This window comes from Macrobrachium nipponense, chromosome 19, assembly GCF_015104395.2.
Source record: "Macrobrachium nipponense isolate FS-2020 chromosome 19, ASM1510439v2, whole genome shotgun sequence".
Classification (NCBI taxonomy): domain Eukaryota; kingdom Metazoa; phylum Arthropoda; class Malacostraca; order Decapoda; family Palaemonidae; genus Macrobrachium; species Macrobrachium nipponense.
The window spans coordinates 85,296,483-85,313,485 of record NC_061088.1 but is presented as its reverse complement, the minus strand read 5'-3'; positions in this window follow the sequence as shown (position 1 = coordinate 85,313,485).

Below are 17,003 nucleotides of genomic sequence, written 5' to 3'. Positions count from 1 at the left end.
AAGTGAGTGATTATTAACCTTTTTTTCGTAATTATATTTTTCCTCGGGTCTTTTCTGCCGTGGATTTCTGTTTAAAATGTCAGCGTAGCACTCAGAAAGTATTTTTTTCCCCCTTGATTCACGACAGTTTCTGTATTACTCTGCACAATTCCTCAGGGGTAATGTTTCTTCTTAGCCAGATATAGTGCCCCATGAATCTGTCTACAAGAAAGAGAGAGAGAGAGAGAGAGAGAGAGAGAGAGAGAGAGACTTTCTTTCTTTCGAAATTAGCCTATTTCAAACGGATTGAAGTGTCTCTTAACCCATTATTCGCCTACTACTACCAGTATCATCACTGTGACCAATAGAAATAATATTTAAAAACTGATCCCTTTGGCTCTGTTTAATCCAGACTTGGATAAGAAAAAAACTGTATTTAAATGGCACATGAATTACATTTCTAATTGAAGACATCTGTAGGGTATAGACAAACTACTCATTATGGATTAAAAAAGCTTTGTGTGAAATTGTGGATACGAGGAATGCACTCCGAACAGCATAAACGTTTTGGCTAAACTTTGGCCTTGAAAGTATTTTGGTGACATACGTAAGTCTGGATAAAAGCTGTGCAAGATAGTAACATACTTTCTTCACATTACAATGATAGTGATAGTGTTTAAAGGGTTCATTTTTTTCTGATGGATATTACTTTTCCTGTATATTTCCTTTTCATAGTCGAGCATTGTCGTGTGCCTTTGTTACAAAAAAACGATGGGTCATCGAACCTTCTACATCTTTAGAGCTATAGAAGATACTTTTATATGAAGCGACGAACTTATTGTAATACTTTAGGCTGATGACGGACAATTGTATTTTGAAGTTAAGGGCACAAATACAGAAACAGAGCAGAAAAATGTCAAAATCAATGGAAGCGCTGCTCACGTGTTTCACAGGACGCGTCCGAAGGAGGTGGATTACAATTAAAACACGGTTTCGTCCATGTCAGCATGTTAGCCTCGATATGACATTCACATTAGATGAAGAGGTGAAGGATCACCTAACGATTATATCTATTGTAGATTAAAGATAAGCGTAGGCCTGACAATTTATTAATTGATCATCAACAATACAGTGTCTACACGTCGACGAAGTAGGAATTTCATCGACATTTGTAGCGCCTGCGAATCGCTTCTGGCAATTCATACAAGATAAAGTATATCAGTTATCTGGGTATTATTAGACTGGAGTATTAATATGGTTTTTAATTGTCATATGTATAACGTGTATACTGTATGGTATAACGAGAGAAAGTGCCAGTAATCGTTCGTTTTCATCCATTCCTAAGCCAAATCTCGGTGGTTTCGGACGCGGCCTGCATCTGGGGCTGGCCGATAGATAGTAAACAAACGTCAGCTGACCTACCAAGTCCGTCGTGTTTCTCTTATCTTATCGAATTCGACCATGAATCTCGCGCTCTGACAACGCCAGATAGTGTGGATGGGGTCGACCATGATGCGGACATTCGTAAGTCTCTCGTGTGGTGAAGCTTTACGCCCTTCTGGGGCCAATATCGTGGGCTGAAAATTTGGGGCGTTGTGCTTTACTAGGGAGGCAGACGAAGGAGGAGGAGGAGGAGGAAGATCGACGTCTGTCGTCTGGTTTCACATTCCTGTGGGAATGGGTCGTGTTCTATGTCGTCTCCATTTTCGTGCCCCGTCGCGAACGTGTCCGTTTTCGTACATTATAGCGACCATGATTGAGTTTTAGAATGGTCTGGACCAACGCCTAGTTGGTTCATTAGCATAGGCTACCTACCCCATGCCAAAACACGTAGTACCCCTGGGGTCCTTAAGGCTAATGTCAATGCAAGGGAAAAACAGTGTATGGCTGTAAGGCTGCCACCACACCCCTCTGGTATGGGCTAAATGGGCAGTGCATTTAGTGCCAGGCCCTCTGGACAATACCTAGTAGGTAGCCTAAGTGTTGAAATACTATAGGGGAAACAACCGTCTGGACTAGCCGAGCCACTTCCTACCGCGTTTGAGGCTACCCTCCGAAAAAGTACTTTAACACGTCCTGACATCGGAGAGAGCAGGAGCGCGAGACCTCTACTCTCCTAACAAAGTAAGTATTTTCTTTAAAGTTAGAAATTAAGGCCATATTTTAAGATTAAACAGAGGGTAATGAAAAGTCTGGCTTTACGCAGTGCACACCACCTCCATTACGCTTTCAAAATTTTTATTTACAAATATGAATATTTCGAAGATTGATGCCATCTTGATGTTTGCGGAGTTGCTTGTGTCAACAAACTAACCATTTCCTGTGCTAAATCCGCACACTACTTGTACCCATAGACGCTGGGGCACTTTCATCACAACAATCATAAACAACGACTTCCAACCACTACTTTTTTAAGGAAACTACGATTTTTGGTAGAAGAAGAAGAAGCGTGCACTAGATAATTATTTAAAGAAATAGTTAAACGGCAGTATAAGGTCATGAATTGCATAAATATTTTTACACATTCATGATAATTAATTTGAAAATATTCGTTGTTGAAAAAGTAACTAGATTCTTTACTCAAATATCAACAGTTTTGCTTGTGAACGGTACCTTCGGCGTTGTTCGCACTCTACAATTATTTATCAGTGTTGCCAATTGATATGTGTTTACCCTCCAAACTGGGGTATAAGACTTAAACAAAACTGGGGAAATAAGTGAAATTAGTATATCTATTTGTAGGATATATACATATTAGAGCAATTTTATCATTATTGCATTACTATGACAACTAGAATTCATGGAAACAGTTTGTAAATGCATCAGTGTATTTGTGAAGCTCCACTGGATTGGCAACGATAAGTCATTTTGCCGTCGTCTGCTCGTATGTACTTCAGAAATATCTGTAATTTTTTGTGGTTAATTTGGTTGCAAAAAAGGGATAATAGACATGAGCACTTAGGAACCAGGAACTGCAATGTAGTCCAAGTGCAATTTGGAGTGAACTAAGACCAAAATGTGTATAATTACAATCAAATAAGCACTGTGGAGTTTCAGTTGTGATGGCAGTGAGGATAAAACCACCGATTACAAGGTAAAAATGAATTCCAGTTCAAACCATGACCCCGGGAATAAGATGTTTCATACTTTCACTAATATAGGCAACAAAATGTTGTTTTATTGTGCTGATTACAACTGCAATCTTGAGTAAGATCAATAAACGTTACATATATACGCTAACATTGTTCAAATGAGTGCTGGGAAGGCTGGGAAAGATGGTGGCTTGGCTGTGGTTACGAACGACACCTCACGCGGTTGCCGCCATATTGGATTTCAGCACCTCAGCGGCATGGTTGGTATGGTATTAGCGTCCCATCTCGGTGGTCGCGGGTTCGATTCTCGGCCTCCATTGAGGAGTGAGAGATGTGTATTTCTGGTGATAGAAGTTCACTCTCGACGTGGTTCGGAAGTCATGTAAAGCCGTTTGTCCCGTTGCTGAATAACCACTGGTTCTATGCGACATAAAAGCATCATACAAACAAAACAAACAAACATATTGGATTTCAAAACTGCCTTGAAAACATATTTTATGAAGAGCTCACATGCTTATTTTAGTTTGTATGGCGCTTTCATATATCACTTTATGTTGACGAAACTTCAATCTTTTGAATGGTATGCTTAAAGATGTAATTGTATTCTTGTTTCACCAATTAAATATCGAGTGAATAAGGCTGTGCCACGCTATGACGATGGATCGACTGCGGTGTTTCCCCCTATATCTTTTAATTTTTTTTTACAATCTTTGCTTCTATAAGCAGATAAACTGCTTATATTTTTTCACTGTTTTCCATGATTCAATAAATAATCTTGATAAATCTATGTGCTGGTCTTGAGTTTATGTTTGTTCCAACACGAGATACAAACCTTTCGGTCCTTTTACAATAGGAAGGTTACTAGCAGCAGCTGGATAGGTCGTAAGCTTTCGAACAAGGGGTTTGGTAGTTAACTGCTTGTCCGACAGGCGCGCACCGCGCGACTGGGAGGTAAACAATCACTTTTGCATTCGGCCTCACAGCGAGTGGACGTGTGTTCTGCGCTCTCTGCCCGCTTCGTCGTCGTTTGCTTTCCTTGTATGTTTGTGTTTCTCTTTGTGTTTGTGAGCAATTGTAAGTACAATCATTTCCCTTTTGTTCCGACTAAGTACAAACCGTCGGTTGTCTAACAAAAGGATATCCGTGGCGCGGGAACGCGCCGCCGCTACCGCATACAGAGTTCAAACTTGAATCGCTGTCCCTGGGTCTGGGGTAACTGCGCTGGGTGAGCCCGGGCCAGCTTGGATAGGTCATTGTGATACCATTCTTTTCGCGGTAGCCGTCGTGTCAACACCTACTCCTTCCGCCTTGACCCGACTTGAGATAAACAACGCTGACCGCCGACTGTAGTCGTTTTATATCGTGATATATCTTTGACATCCTGTGCTTGAGTGCTTCCCCAGTGCCCTTTTCCTATCCTTTTATTTATCCTTTAGTATTACCTAGCATCCTAACTTCCCTGTAAGTATGGAAGGCGGATCTATGGTGGGTTTTTCGGGGAGGATTTGTGTGTGTATTTCTGATGGCATGCGTTGCGGTACATCTTTGCCTTCGCCAACCTCGGATCCTCATCTGTGGTGTATTGCATGTAGGGGTTTTGCATGTTCCCCTGATACATCGTGTTCAACGTGTGCACAGTGGAATAATGATCAGTGGAGGCTCTATTATGAGGCGCATAAGAGCTTTTTCAGTGACACTAGTGTCGAGTCCGATAAGCCTAGGCCTAGGCCGACTACTGTGGGGCCTAAGGTCGTGTGTGAGGAGGATAGTGCCCAATTGGAGAACACTAGGCCTAGTAATCCTTCTTCCTTATTAACTTGGGACCCAGTTAGTGAGCCTAGTGTCCTCCCAAAGAGTCTACCATCTGGCTGGCTCTGTTGCGGTCACGCATGCCACTGTGACCACCACCACCACCACCACTATGTTGTCCACTCCAGGCTATGCCGCTCCCCCTCATCTGGTGTATTCCCCGCATGCGGTGTCTGTAACACCAACTTCATTGGTGCAGGGTCCGATCGCCGTGCCACGGGGGAGTGTGATGCCGCCGCCGCCCGGGTTTGCCGTGCTGCCGAGGCCAGACTTCGTATGTCCGAAGAGCTCGCCCCTGGACCTGCTGCTGATGCCGAGGATGTCGGTGATGCTGGTCCGTCCTCCTGGCTTGGATGTACCACCTGCCGTACCTGCTGTACCTGCCCAGCCGCTGACGATTGCCGAGACGTTGCCGACTGCTGCTGCCTTGACTGTACCTGCCGTTCCTGCCGTGACTGTTCCTGCTGTTCCTGTGATGCCTGCACCTGCTGATGTGGACAGGTGCGACCGGGGCCTGTTGCTTCGGCAACAGCAGCCCCGGCTCCGCCCTGGATGGCTGACTTGACGTCGGTGCTGAGGAAGCTGACAAAGAAGAAGAGGAAGAGGAGGAAGGTGTCGTTGTCGTCTTCGTTGTCGTCTGCCGCCTCTCCCCCTTTGACTTCTAAGGCTTCACAGCCAAAGAAGAAGAAGGTTGCCTCCTCCCCCCCAAGAAGTCTCCTTCGGGAGCTTCAAAGGGCCCGTCTCGCTCCGGCGAGATGGGGGTTCTTCCGCTGGTCCTCCTGCTCCCTCGGGAGCGGGGCCCGTCTCTTCTTCCTCAAGGAAGAAGACTACGGGGACCAGAGGGGTGCCGGCTAACACCGGCACTTCCTCGCCAAGCACGCTGGTCCTGCCATCGAGTGAGGGGGAGCGTCAGGTCTGCCAATCGTGCCTTCAACCTCCTCGGGTTACACCGGGAGGAGCGAGGTATTGAGGAGTGATCGTGAGGGGTGCGCTCCTCATGATCCCACCACGACGCCCTACCTGCCAGGCACGGTTCTTGGACCGACCAGGACGTATGCGCAAGTGGCTGGAGGAGACCGAGAGGGGTCTGTCGCTGTTCCCCCCCTCGAGGGGGGAGGGTCTCGGGAGATGCTCCTGTTCGAGGGACTGGACGGTCCTACTCCTCAGGATGCAGTGACTCCAGAGATCCAGAGGAACTTTGCCGAGGTTATTGCGCTGATTCGTCAGCGCAACGACCTCGGGGAAGGGTCGCCACTCCCACCTTCCGAGCCCACGTCCCGGCTTGAGTCGTTTTGGGACCCAAAGAGGGAACCCAGACCGACGGTGGGATTGCCGCGATCAGAGCTCGCCGACTTTGTCTTGAACCAGGTTGAGTCTCTTGTCTCCAGACAGGAAGGCTCTCTCAGGTCGAGCAAGCTACTTCCGCCTCCTCTACTGCGACAGCGGCGATTCTACGTTCCGTCAGAAGATCCGATGCCGCCCGAACGGGTAAACCTGGAGTTAGCCAGGCTAACACTGGGTGTGTCTCTGCAGCAGCTCCTGTCTGAGAACCTATGGTTCTCGCAGCAAGAGGCACTTGGTCTGGAATCCACTGCCATGGCAGCTTTCCAGGCCGTCTCCTGGCTAGACCTGTGGTCCCTCACAGTGTCTAAGGTCGCAGCCAACTCCGGGGGAATTTCCCCCGAAGAAGACTCGGCCTTCAGGAGGCTTTGCCAGTCTGGAGGAAGAGCCATCTCCTTTCTCGCCCACCAGACGGTAAACCTGTGGGCCAACCTGGTACTCCGACGTAGGGACGCTGTCCTTACACGAGTATCCAGGGCGGCTGGGCGTGAGGCGGCATTAGGACTTCGTAATGGACCTATATGGAGTTCCTCCTCCTCTCTTCCCAGGAGAGATGGTGGACGCTGCGGTGGACAGACGGCGCACTGATGACAGTGACCGTCTGGTACACCAGGCAGTTTCGAAGGCTTCTGGGCAGCCTCGAACTGCGGCCAAGCCAAAGAGCTCGGCTAGCGCTTCCTCGGCAGCTAAGACGATAGCCTCGTCGAAGCCCCGTGGATAGACTCTGTCTTCTTCGTCTTCTGCCAAGGGGGGCCGTAACCAGCCCTCCTCCCAGCCTTCCTTCTCGCGAGGAGGGTCAGGGAAGAAGTCGAAGAAAGGGGGGAAACGCTAGGAACGGCGTTCCCCCTCACCTGCTGCCGGAAGTGGGGGGGGTGCCTGGCCAGCCATTGGGCAACTTAGCAGCGCTACGGCGCCGAGACCTGGATAGTAGATGTCCTTCAGGAGGGATATCTATTACCCTTCGAATCTCAGCCACCCATCACCTCCAACCCGGTCCAACAGTAATCGTACGTTCCAGGTTCCTCGAAGGACGTAGCACTAAGACAGGAGATCCAGTCCATGCTGAGCAAACGAGCTGTAGAGATCGTCACGGATCAGTCACCGGGCTTCTACAGTCGTCTTTTCCTGGTGGAAAAGTCTACGGGGGGCTGGCGCCCGGTGTGATAGATTTCTCTCCCCTGAAACCGGTTCGTTCGCCGCCAGACTTGGTTCATGATGGGGACGGCATGCTCCCGTGCTCGACTCATCAGGGAGAACGATTTCATGCTTTCAGTGGATCTGAAGGAGTGCGTGTTTCCAAATACCCCTATCCATCATCCAATCCAGATAGTACCTCCGCTTCATCCTCGACGGGACGGTGTACCAATTCAGGGCATGCTTCAGTCTCTCAACCGCCCCACAGGTGTTCATGCGAGTGTTCACTCTGGTGTCTGCTTGGGCCCATTCGCACGGGATACGTCTGATGAGGTATCTCGACGATTGGTTAGTCCTGGCGAGCTCCCGCTCGCAGTTGCTGCAGGACAGGGATCGACTACTCGAGTTTTGTCGCGATCTAGGGATCGTGGTGAACTTCGAGAAGTCTGATCTCGAACCCAAGCAGAGGATGAAGTACCTGGGTATGCTGATCGACACGGTAGCAGGGCGAGTCTTCCCCGCAGACTCGCGGATCAGCAGATTCAGGGAGGCAGCCAAAAAAAACAGTTCCTGTTCTCGGCAGGAACAGGTGCAGCTCAGCAGTGGCAAGTCGTGATCGGACACCTGTCGTCACTCGAGAAGTTAGTCCCTCACGGGCGTCTTCACCTGCGGTCTCTTCAGTGGAGACTAAAGGAGAGTTGGTCACAGGCAACGGATCCCCCAAACTTCCCAGTGTCCCTGACACTGGAGGTGAGGCAGGACCTAGCCTGGTGGCTGGACGACAGGAACCTCTTAAAGGGAGTGCCTCTACGCACTCTCCCCCCGGAGATGCAGCTGTTCTCAGATGCATCGACCGAGGGGTGGGGCGCACACCTGGAGGAGTTGCTGACTTCAGGCGTGTGGGACGATCGCGACAAGCACCTTCACATCAATGTACTGGAGCTCAAGGCAGCGTTTCTCGCGCTCCAAGAGTTCCAGGACAGCTTGATGGGACACTCAGTGGTGTTGATGTGCGACAACACCACGGTGGTGGCTTACGTCAACAAACAGGGGGGCCTAGTGTCTCTCCCGTTGTACCAGTTGACTCAGCAGGGGCACGAGTGGGCCGAGGCTCACTCAATTGAGCTGTCAGCACGCTACATTCCAGGGAAGAGGAATGTAGTAGCAGACAAGCTCAGCCGTCGGGATCGGGTGATAGGGACCGAATGGTCTCTACACCAGGACGTGGCGGAAAGGCTCTTCGACCTGTGGGGGCGACTAGTCGTGGATCTGTTCGCCACCCGGCACAACAGAAAACTCCAGGTTTTCTTTTCAGCCGTGCCGGACCCATGGGCAGCTGCAGAGGACGCTCTTCAACATCCGTGGGACAACCTCTTCGCGTATGCCTTTCCCCCGTTCAGCCTGATTCGCAAGGTGATCAGTTGGGCACTGGTCACCCCGAATCTCAGGATGATCCTGGTGGCTCCCAAATAGCCCCAGGCCATTTGGTATCCTGCTGGCTCTTCTCGCAGGAGAACCGAGAGAGATTCCCCCTTGGCACAACCTTCTCGTCCAGCCACACGTAGAGCGGTACCACCAAACAGTCCAGTCCCTACGACTTCACGGCTGGCTGTTATCCACCATCTCTTGCGAACGAGAGGCTTTTCTCGTAGCGCAGCAACAGAGATGGCTGGAAACGTCCGTCAGTCCTCTGCAGCTGTGTACCAGGGGAAGTGGGCCGTCTTCTGTGGTTGGTGTCGTAGACGGGGTGTATCTCCTCTCAGAGCCACTCTTCAGCAGGTAGCGGATTTCCTCGTATTTCTTCGTCGAGAGAAGCTCCTCTCAGTCCCCCCAGTCAAAGGATATAGAGCCGCCCTGGCACTAGTCCTGAAACTGAGGGGATTGTATATCTCGAACTCGTTCGAGATCTCCTTGCTTATGGGGAGCTTTGAAAGGTCTTGCCCACCCAGGGAACTCAGGCCCCCTGAGTGGGACGTGACTCTCGTCCTTAGGAGTTTGACTTGAAGACCCTTCGAGCCACTCCGAGAGTCGTCAGACAGGGATCTGACCCTCAAGACCCTCTTCTTGCTGGCCCTGGCATCGGCGAAGAGAGTAGGGGAACTTCATGGTCTTTCCTTCTATGTACGACACTCCAGGGGATGGGGATCTGTGACGCTCGATTTTGTCCCGAACTTTGTAGCGAAGACTCAGAAACCGTCGATCCCTGACGACAGGTTCGAGTCTTTCACGATCCCCTCCCTAATGGACTTCACCGATAATGATGCGGATGAAATGCTGCTTTGTCCTGTGAGGGCGCTACGGCGCTCTCTGAAGAGAACTCGGCACCTCAGGCCTGAGTGTCGACGCCTCTTCGTTAGCACCGGGGTAACCAAGAAAGAGGTATCCAAGAACACTCTTTCTGGCTACGTGAGGTGATCAGGAGGGCGTATGAGGCTGATGGTAGTGACGACATCCGTACGCCCCGTCCGAGAGCCCACGAAGTCAGAAGTATTGGCCCGTCAATGGCGTTCCGTAAGAACTTCTCCGTGGCGCAGGTCCTGAAGGCAGGTGTTTGGGCCAACCAGACTACCTTCACCTCCTTCTACCTTCGGGATATTGCCCACAGGTCCTTGGATACCTTTTCCTTGGGACCCGTGGTGGCTGCTCAACAAGTTGTGTAGCCAACCCAGACCCTCGCAGGCTGAACAGCATCGAGTCTTGGTGTGACTGTGAGAATGGATTTGAGAATGAGTGAGTGACTGGCTTCTCTTCCCATCTTTTTCTTCTCCTCTACCTGTGGGCAGAGGGTCACGGTCGTCACTATGCTGGATGAGGACGAGATGCAGGTGAGCTATATGACAGAGCCCCATCCTATCCCTTTCACTAGGGATAGGAGCAGAATATCCACCACTTCCTCCTACAAGGGGGGGGAAGTGGATGCCAACAAGAGACAAACCCATAACTTTATTTTTGCTCCTGTACAGGAACAAGTTCTTACATTGCTGGTACGAAGAGACACGCTTGCCTCTCTCTTAGTACTCGGTCCAGAGGTCTGACCATTGGTCCTGCGGTGCACACCCCGATCAATCGGACAGAGGCTTGGATCCCTCCCTCGTTCTTACGACCAGGGAGGCATTCCAAGGTGGGGCGAACACCAGTCTGTTCACAAAAGACTCGGATTCCTCCCACCAAGAAGTGAGTCTTCCTATTGTAAAAGGACCGAAAGGTTTGTATCTCGTGTCGGAACAAATGACAATTTGTCCAAAATTGCATTTTTCCTAACTATACAAACCTGAGGTCCTTTTACACATAGCCCCACCTCATGCCACCCCTCACTCCGCAGTTGTTCCGACACGGCATACAAACCTTCGGTCCTTTTACAATAGGAAGGTACTAGCGGCAGCTGGATAGGTCGTAAGCTTTCGAACAAGGGGTTCGGTAGTTAACTGCTTGTCCGACAGGCGCGCGCGCGCGCGACTGGGAGGTAAACAAATCACTTTTGCTTTCGGCCTGCTGGCGTGTGGACGTGTATCATCGCTTTCTGCCCGCTTCACCGTCGTTGCTTTCGCATGGTTGTGTTTTTCTTTTTCTATTTATCTAGTGAAACTGAATTGTAAGTACAATCATTTCATATTTATTTCCATTGAATTCAATTGTGAATTAAAGGATCTTGGTTTCACCACGCCCTCCGATTACCCGAGTGCCGGGACTGAAGGGCGTAAGTGCGGGAATTCATTTTCCCAGAATGATCCTCATATTGTGTATGCCTCGGTGCCGAGGGCGGGAGAGCGCTCGCTCGAGCGTATATTTTGGTTGGAATGTGTAGATGAAATCGTAAGTAAGTGCTCTTTTCATTTATATTTTTTTTTGACCTGTATGCTCGTTGCCGAGCGAATGCGCTCGGCACGAAAACTTATTCTGTATGGAAGTGGAATCGCAAGTACAGGGGGTCCTCGAGTTACGACGTTGATCCGTTCTTACGATGCGTCGTAACACGATTTTCAGCGTAAGTCGGAACATTGAAAAATACCACATGATTTAATGTAAATACCTATCAATAACAAACGAGAGAACAATTCCTTACCTTTTTAGGTTTGATGGCTTGCACACTGGAGAGGAAGCTGCGGTGCTGGAGAGACTGGGGGAGGTTAGTGAAGAGAAAAAGAACTCCAGAAGTTGCTGGAGATGCTGAGGCAGATGATTCTGAGGTGAGCAGAAACTATACTTGTACTGGAGATGCTGAGGCAGGTGATTCTTGAGGTGAGGCAGAAACATACTACTGGAGATGTTATGGGGCAGGTGAGTCTTTAGGTGAGTTGGGGCAGAACCTACAGTAAGGTGCTGGAGATACTGGGGCAGGTGAGTCTGGGTTAGCAGAACATTCAGAAGGTGCTGGAGATTGTGGGGCAGGCGAGTCTGGATTAGCAGAGGCAGCTGAGGTAGAGGGTACAGGATCTCCTGCAGGCCTCTCTACCTTCTTAAAAATACTGCTCCAGGTTAGTCTGAACAGAGAGCGACCTCTTTTCATCCAAGATCTCCTTGTAACACTGCATCAAATCCATGACGCCTCTGGAAACCCTAGTGAACCTGTCCAAGTTGGGATCCTGAGCCTCAAAAGTTGACAACGCTTGCTGCAACTCTGCAAAACCTCTTATCAAGTCCTGCCTTGTGAAAAGCCTTAGGCTCTGGGGTGGGTGCTTCTTCTTCTTCCTCTATTATCTGCTTCTCCAGTTGTATCAGGTCCTCAGCAGATAACTCCTCGCCATGAGACTCCAGCAGCTCTGTAACATCATCAACCTCCATCTCCAAATTGATTTCCTTACTCAGGGCAACAACGTTCTTGACAACTAGCTGAACTGTGTCCTCAAACCCATGGAAATCATTCACAAATTGAGGACAAATTTTTCTTCCAGACACCATTCATATTTGTTTGCTTAAACCTCCTCCCAGGAATTAGCAATGTTCTTTACAGCATCAAGGATGTTGTAGGATTTCCAAAAGTCCTTCAGAGTCAAGTCCTTCTTGGTTTCAGTTGCCTGTAAAGCCATAGCAATTGTCCTTCGTAGGTAGTAGGCCTTGAACGAAGCAATCACTCCTTGGTCCATAGGCTGTAAAAGGGCGGTGGTATTAGGTGGAAGGTAAAAACCACCTTGACATTAGGGTTGAAGTCTCCCAGCTGGGCAGGGTGTCCAGGGGCATTGTCCAGCACTAGCAAACACCTAAAGATACCCTTGGAGACGCAATACCGCTCCACACTTGGAACAAAATGGTTTACGAACCAGTCCTCAAACACTGCAAGTGTCACCCATGCCTTCTTGTGGACTTCCAAATACTGGTAGTTGACCCTTCCAAATGCCCTTGAGTGCCCTTGGATTTTCAGCCTGATACACCCAACAAGGGCTTCAGTTTGAAGTCGCCAGCAGCATTACCCCCAAGAAGTAAAGTTAGCCTCTCCTTGCTGGCTTTATGACCGGGTGCTGACTTCTCCTCCTTGGCGATGTAAGTGCGGTTAGGCATACGTTTCCAAAACAAACCTGTCTCGTCTACGTTAAAACACTTGCTGAGCAGAATACCCCCCTCCTTAATTATCTCAGACAACGCTTTAGGAAATTCACTCGCTGCTTTCTCATCCCCACTAGCAGCTTCACTTGCAATTTAAGGTTATGGTAATTGGCCGAGCCTTAAATCGCATAAACCAACCCCTACTAGCCACAAACTCTTCACTTTCACTTTCCTCCCCCTTTTCTTTTTTCTTTTTTCAACGCTTCAAACAATCTTTTCGCCTTCTCCTGAATCACCATAAGGCTGACTGGGATACGCCCGTTGATTTTGGTCTTCCAACCAAAGCACCAATAACCTTTCCATTTCAATTATTAGACCACTACGCTGCTTAGTTATCACTGTCGCTTTCATAGGAGCAGATCCTTTCATATGTTCAACGATGCGCTCTTATCTTTGATAATGGTAGCAACGGTCGAACGGCTAAGGCCAAGCGAGCGGCAATGTTTGGTTGGCGTTTCTCCCTTCTCAGATCGCTTTATAATGTCACTTAATTTCCATGGTGATGGCCTTTCTTTTCTTCGATGCACTACCATCAGAAGAGTCCGCCTGCGCTTGGGAGCCATAACAAAGAGCAAAAAGTTACAAAAACGATACAACACGAGGGAGAGAGAGGCAGTGTACAACCAAAATGGCGTATGGGCGAGGAATGAGCGTAGCGAAGCGACGCCGTCCTCTCCCCCACAAAGCGTATTCTTCCGCCGTGCGCCCGGAACTAGTTCGCGTTTGTTTACGTTGCTTACGACGCTAAACCGCGTAAGACGGAACGACGCAAAATATTATTTTTTATATTTTTATGGGGGCGCGTTCGTAACCACGAAACATCGTAAGTCGAGACCAGCGTAACCCGAGGACTTACTGTACAGTATTCTTTTTCATTTTCATATATATTATTTTGATTGTAGCAATACTCATTTTGGATCAGTTTCCGAGCTTACCCGGAAATTGATCCTTTCCCCTTTTTATTTGAATGAAGTGAAATCGCAAGTGCAGTCTTTTTCTTTTTCATCATTTTATTGAGATTGCATTGTTTACTTGGATCAATGTTTCCGCTATTTCCCGGGAATTGATCCTTCCCCTTTTTATTTGTATGAAGTGAAATCGCAAGCGCAGTATTCTTTTTCAGTTTATATATTAGTATTCATTTTCATATATATTTTGATTGCATCAATTCATTATGGATCAAGGTTTCCATTCATAATCGGGAATGGATCCTTTTACCCTTGCGCTCGGTTCCGAGGGCGCAAATGCGCTCGATCCGAGCCCTTATTCATTGTGAAGTGAATCGTAATGCAAGATTACTTTTTCATTTTATTCCTTGTATTATTGATTGCATCAATATTTATTGGGTTCAAGTTCCGCTCAGTCAGGGAATTGATCCTATGCCCTTGCATTCGGGCGCGGGCACGATTACTCTCGGGCTCTTATTATTATTGTTGGGTACATGGGTGCTGTGCGGGGGTGGGGAACGAGACCCCCCCCCCCCCCCCGCTCAGCTCCCACAGATGGCCCTTCCCCTTGGGGGGGGGGGGGGGGGGGGAGGTCTGCGTTCTTCTCCTCGCCCGATCCGTCGAGCGCGGGGGAGGGCGCTCGGTGCCCGATGTACAATTGTATTCGGGGTCTTCCACTCGTTCGGAGAGGGCTCACCCCCCCCGCGCGAGGGGACTTCCCCCCCACTAATCGCTACTACTGTTATTTCCACAGGTGCTACTGCCACGAGGGTGGACCTTGGTGAGGTATGGGCGTCCTTCCATTTGCAGGGCGTGCTAGTGTCCAGGGGCTGCGGTTCTATGTCTGGGCCTACTACGCGGTCACCCATGGAGTGGTGACCACGCTCCAGGTGACGACGTCCCTCCTCACCTGTGTACTCGGCCTCACGTGGTAACAGTCTTGCGACAGCCGCTGTGAAGTGCCGTTCGCCGTACCGAGAGGGGGGCGTGCCGCCGCCGTCGTGGTTGCCGCGCTGCCGCGACCACACTTCCGCTGCCCTAGAGCTCGCCCCTGGACTGCCGCCGGCCAGGATGTTGCTGGCTGCTGCTCCACTTCCTGTGTTTCCGGTGCTGCCTGCCGTACCCTGCCGATTCTGGGCTGACTGTCCATGCAGTTGCTGCGCTGGCTGTCCTGCCGTTTGCTGCGCTGGCTTTCCCTGCCGTTGCTGCGCTGGCTGTCCCTACCGATGCTGTGCGGCTGTGCCTGCTGTTCCTGAGATGCCCATACCTGCTGACGTCGTCCCTGTTCGTGGTGGTACTACCCCAGACTTTGGTCTGTCTGTACAGGTGCGTTCCCGGGCCCTGTGGCTTCGGCTACAGCAAGCCCCGGCCCTCCGCCCTGGATAGCAGATCTTACGTCTGTCCTGAGGAAGCTGACGAAGAAGAGGAGGAAGGTGTCGTCGTCGTCGTCTTCATCTTCTTCATCGTCGACGGCTGCCGCCTCTTCCCCCCCCTTCGACCCCTTGCTAAGGCTTCACAGCCGAGGGGAAGAAGAAGGTTGCCTCCTCCCTCTAAGAAGTCTCCCTCGGGAGCTTCTCGGGACCCGTTCACCTCGGTGGGACGGGGAGGGTTTCCTTCCGCTGTCCTCCTGCTCCTTCGGGAGCGGGGCCCGTCTCTTCTTTTCCGCAAGGAAGAAGACTACGGGGGACCAGAGGGGTACCGGGCTAACACCGGTACTTCTCGCCTGGTGTCAGTGGTTCTGCCACTGCATCAGGGTCCGTCTCGGCTCTCGTTCGCGGGAGCGGTACCGAGTGTACGGTCGCCTACCAGCGACCGTGCAGTCAGGAACCAGACCTCTGAGTCCGCTCAGCGTCAGGTTCACGGCACGGGGCGGAAGACTGGTGACAGCCGCTCACGCGACTCTCACCAGACCAGCTCTCGCTCTCGCGGCGACAGCTGGCTACCCAGGGACGTGACGGTCCACGACCGGCCACGGGCTGAGGCTGGGAAGAGGTCCTCCCGTTCGCCGGTGCCAGCCACGGCTGGAACCAGCGACGTGACGTGCCGTGAGGACAAGCACCGGTCTCACTGTGACAGTGGAGCCTGCAGGTCGCCTGACCGTCGCTCTCACAGAGAGCGATCGGGTACGGCAACCAGCACCAGCTCTTCTGACACTCGAGATCGGGGCGCTGTGCTCAGTCCAGCCGTTCTCAACAGCGAGACGGTTCGACCAGGCCTGCAGCCTCGATCGCCACCACGGCGGGTTGACGATCGCCTGCAGCCCTCCAAGCCTGCTGGTTCTGCCAGCGAGCGAGGAGGGAGCGTCAGGTCTGCCTCTCCCGTACCTTCAACCTCTCGGGTTACACCGGGAGGAGCGAGGTATTGAGGAGTGATCGTGAGGGTGCGCCTCATGATCCCACCACGACGCCCTACGGTTCCAGGCACGGTTCTTGGACCGGCCAGGACGTATGCGCAAGTGGATGGAGAAGACCGAGAGGGCTGTCGCTGTTCCCCTTCTTAGGAGGAGGTTCTCGGAATATGCTCTTGTTCGAAGGGCTTAACGGTCCCACTCTGCAGATGCTGTGACTTCCGAGATCCAGAGGAAAAACTTTGCCGAGGTTATGGCGCTGATTCGTCAGCACAACGACCTCGGGGATGGGGAAGGATCGCCGCTCCCACCAGCAGAGCCACGTCTCGGCTCGAGTCGTTTTGGGGCCCCGAGAGGGAACCCAAATCGACGGTGGGTCTGCCGCGATCGGAGCTTGCCGACTGTGTTGAACCAGGTAGTCTCTCGTCTCCGGACAAGAAGGCTCTCTCAGTTCTGGCCGGTCGAACAAAGCTACTTCACCTCCTCTACTGCGGACAGAGGCGTTTCTACGTGTCTTCGGACACCGTATTGAATACCCCTTCGGTCCTCCTGAGGTTTCGACCTCGACGAGGACTGGAATGAGTCGGAGGACGGTATCGGCCTCTCCCTGTCAGGTGTCGATCAGCCCCACCCAGACGACGTTCACAGTGGGGCGGCAGACACTTACCTACAGTATGAGTTCGTAACCCTCCTCGGGAAAATGTTTTCTCCTGACGATACGTTTTCCCGCAGCTGAGAGGCCATCGCCGTAAGGCGATGGCTGCTCCTTTTCTTCTCCAACTGCTAGTTCCCGCTGGGAAGGCGAGCCAGTAT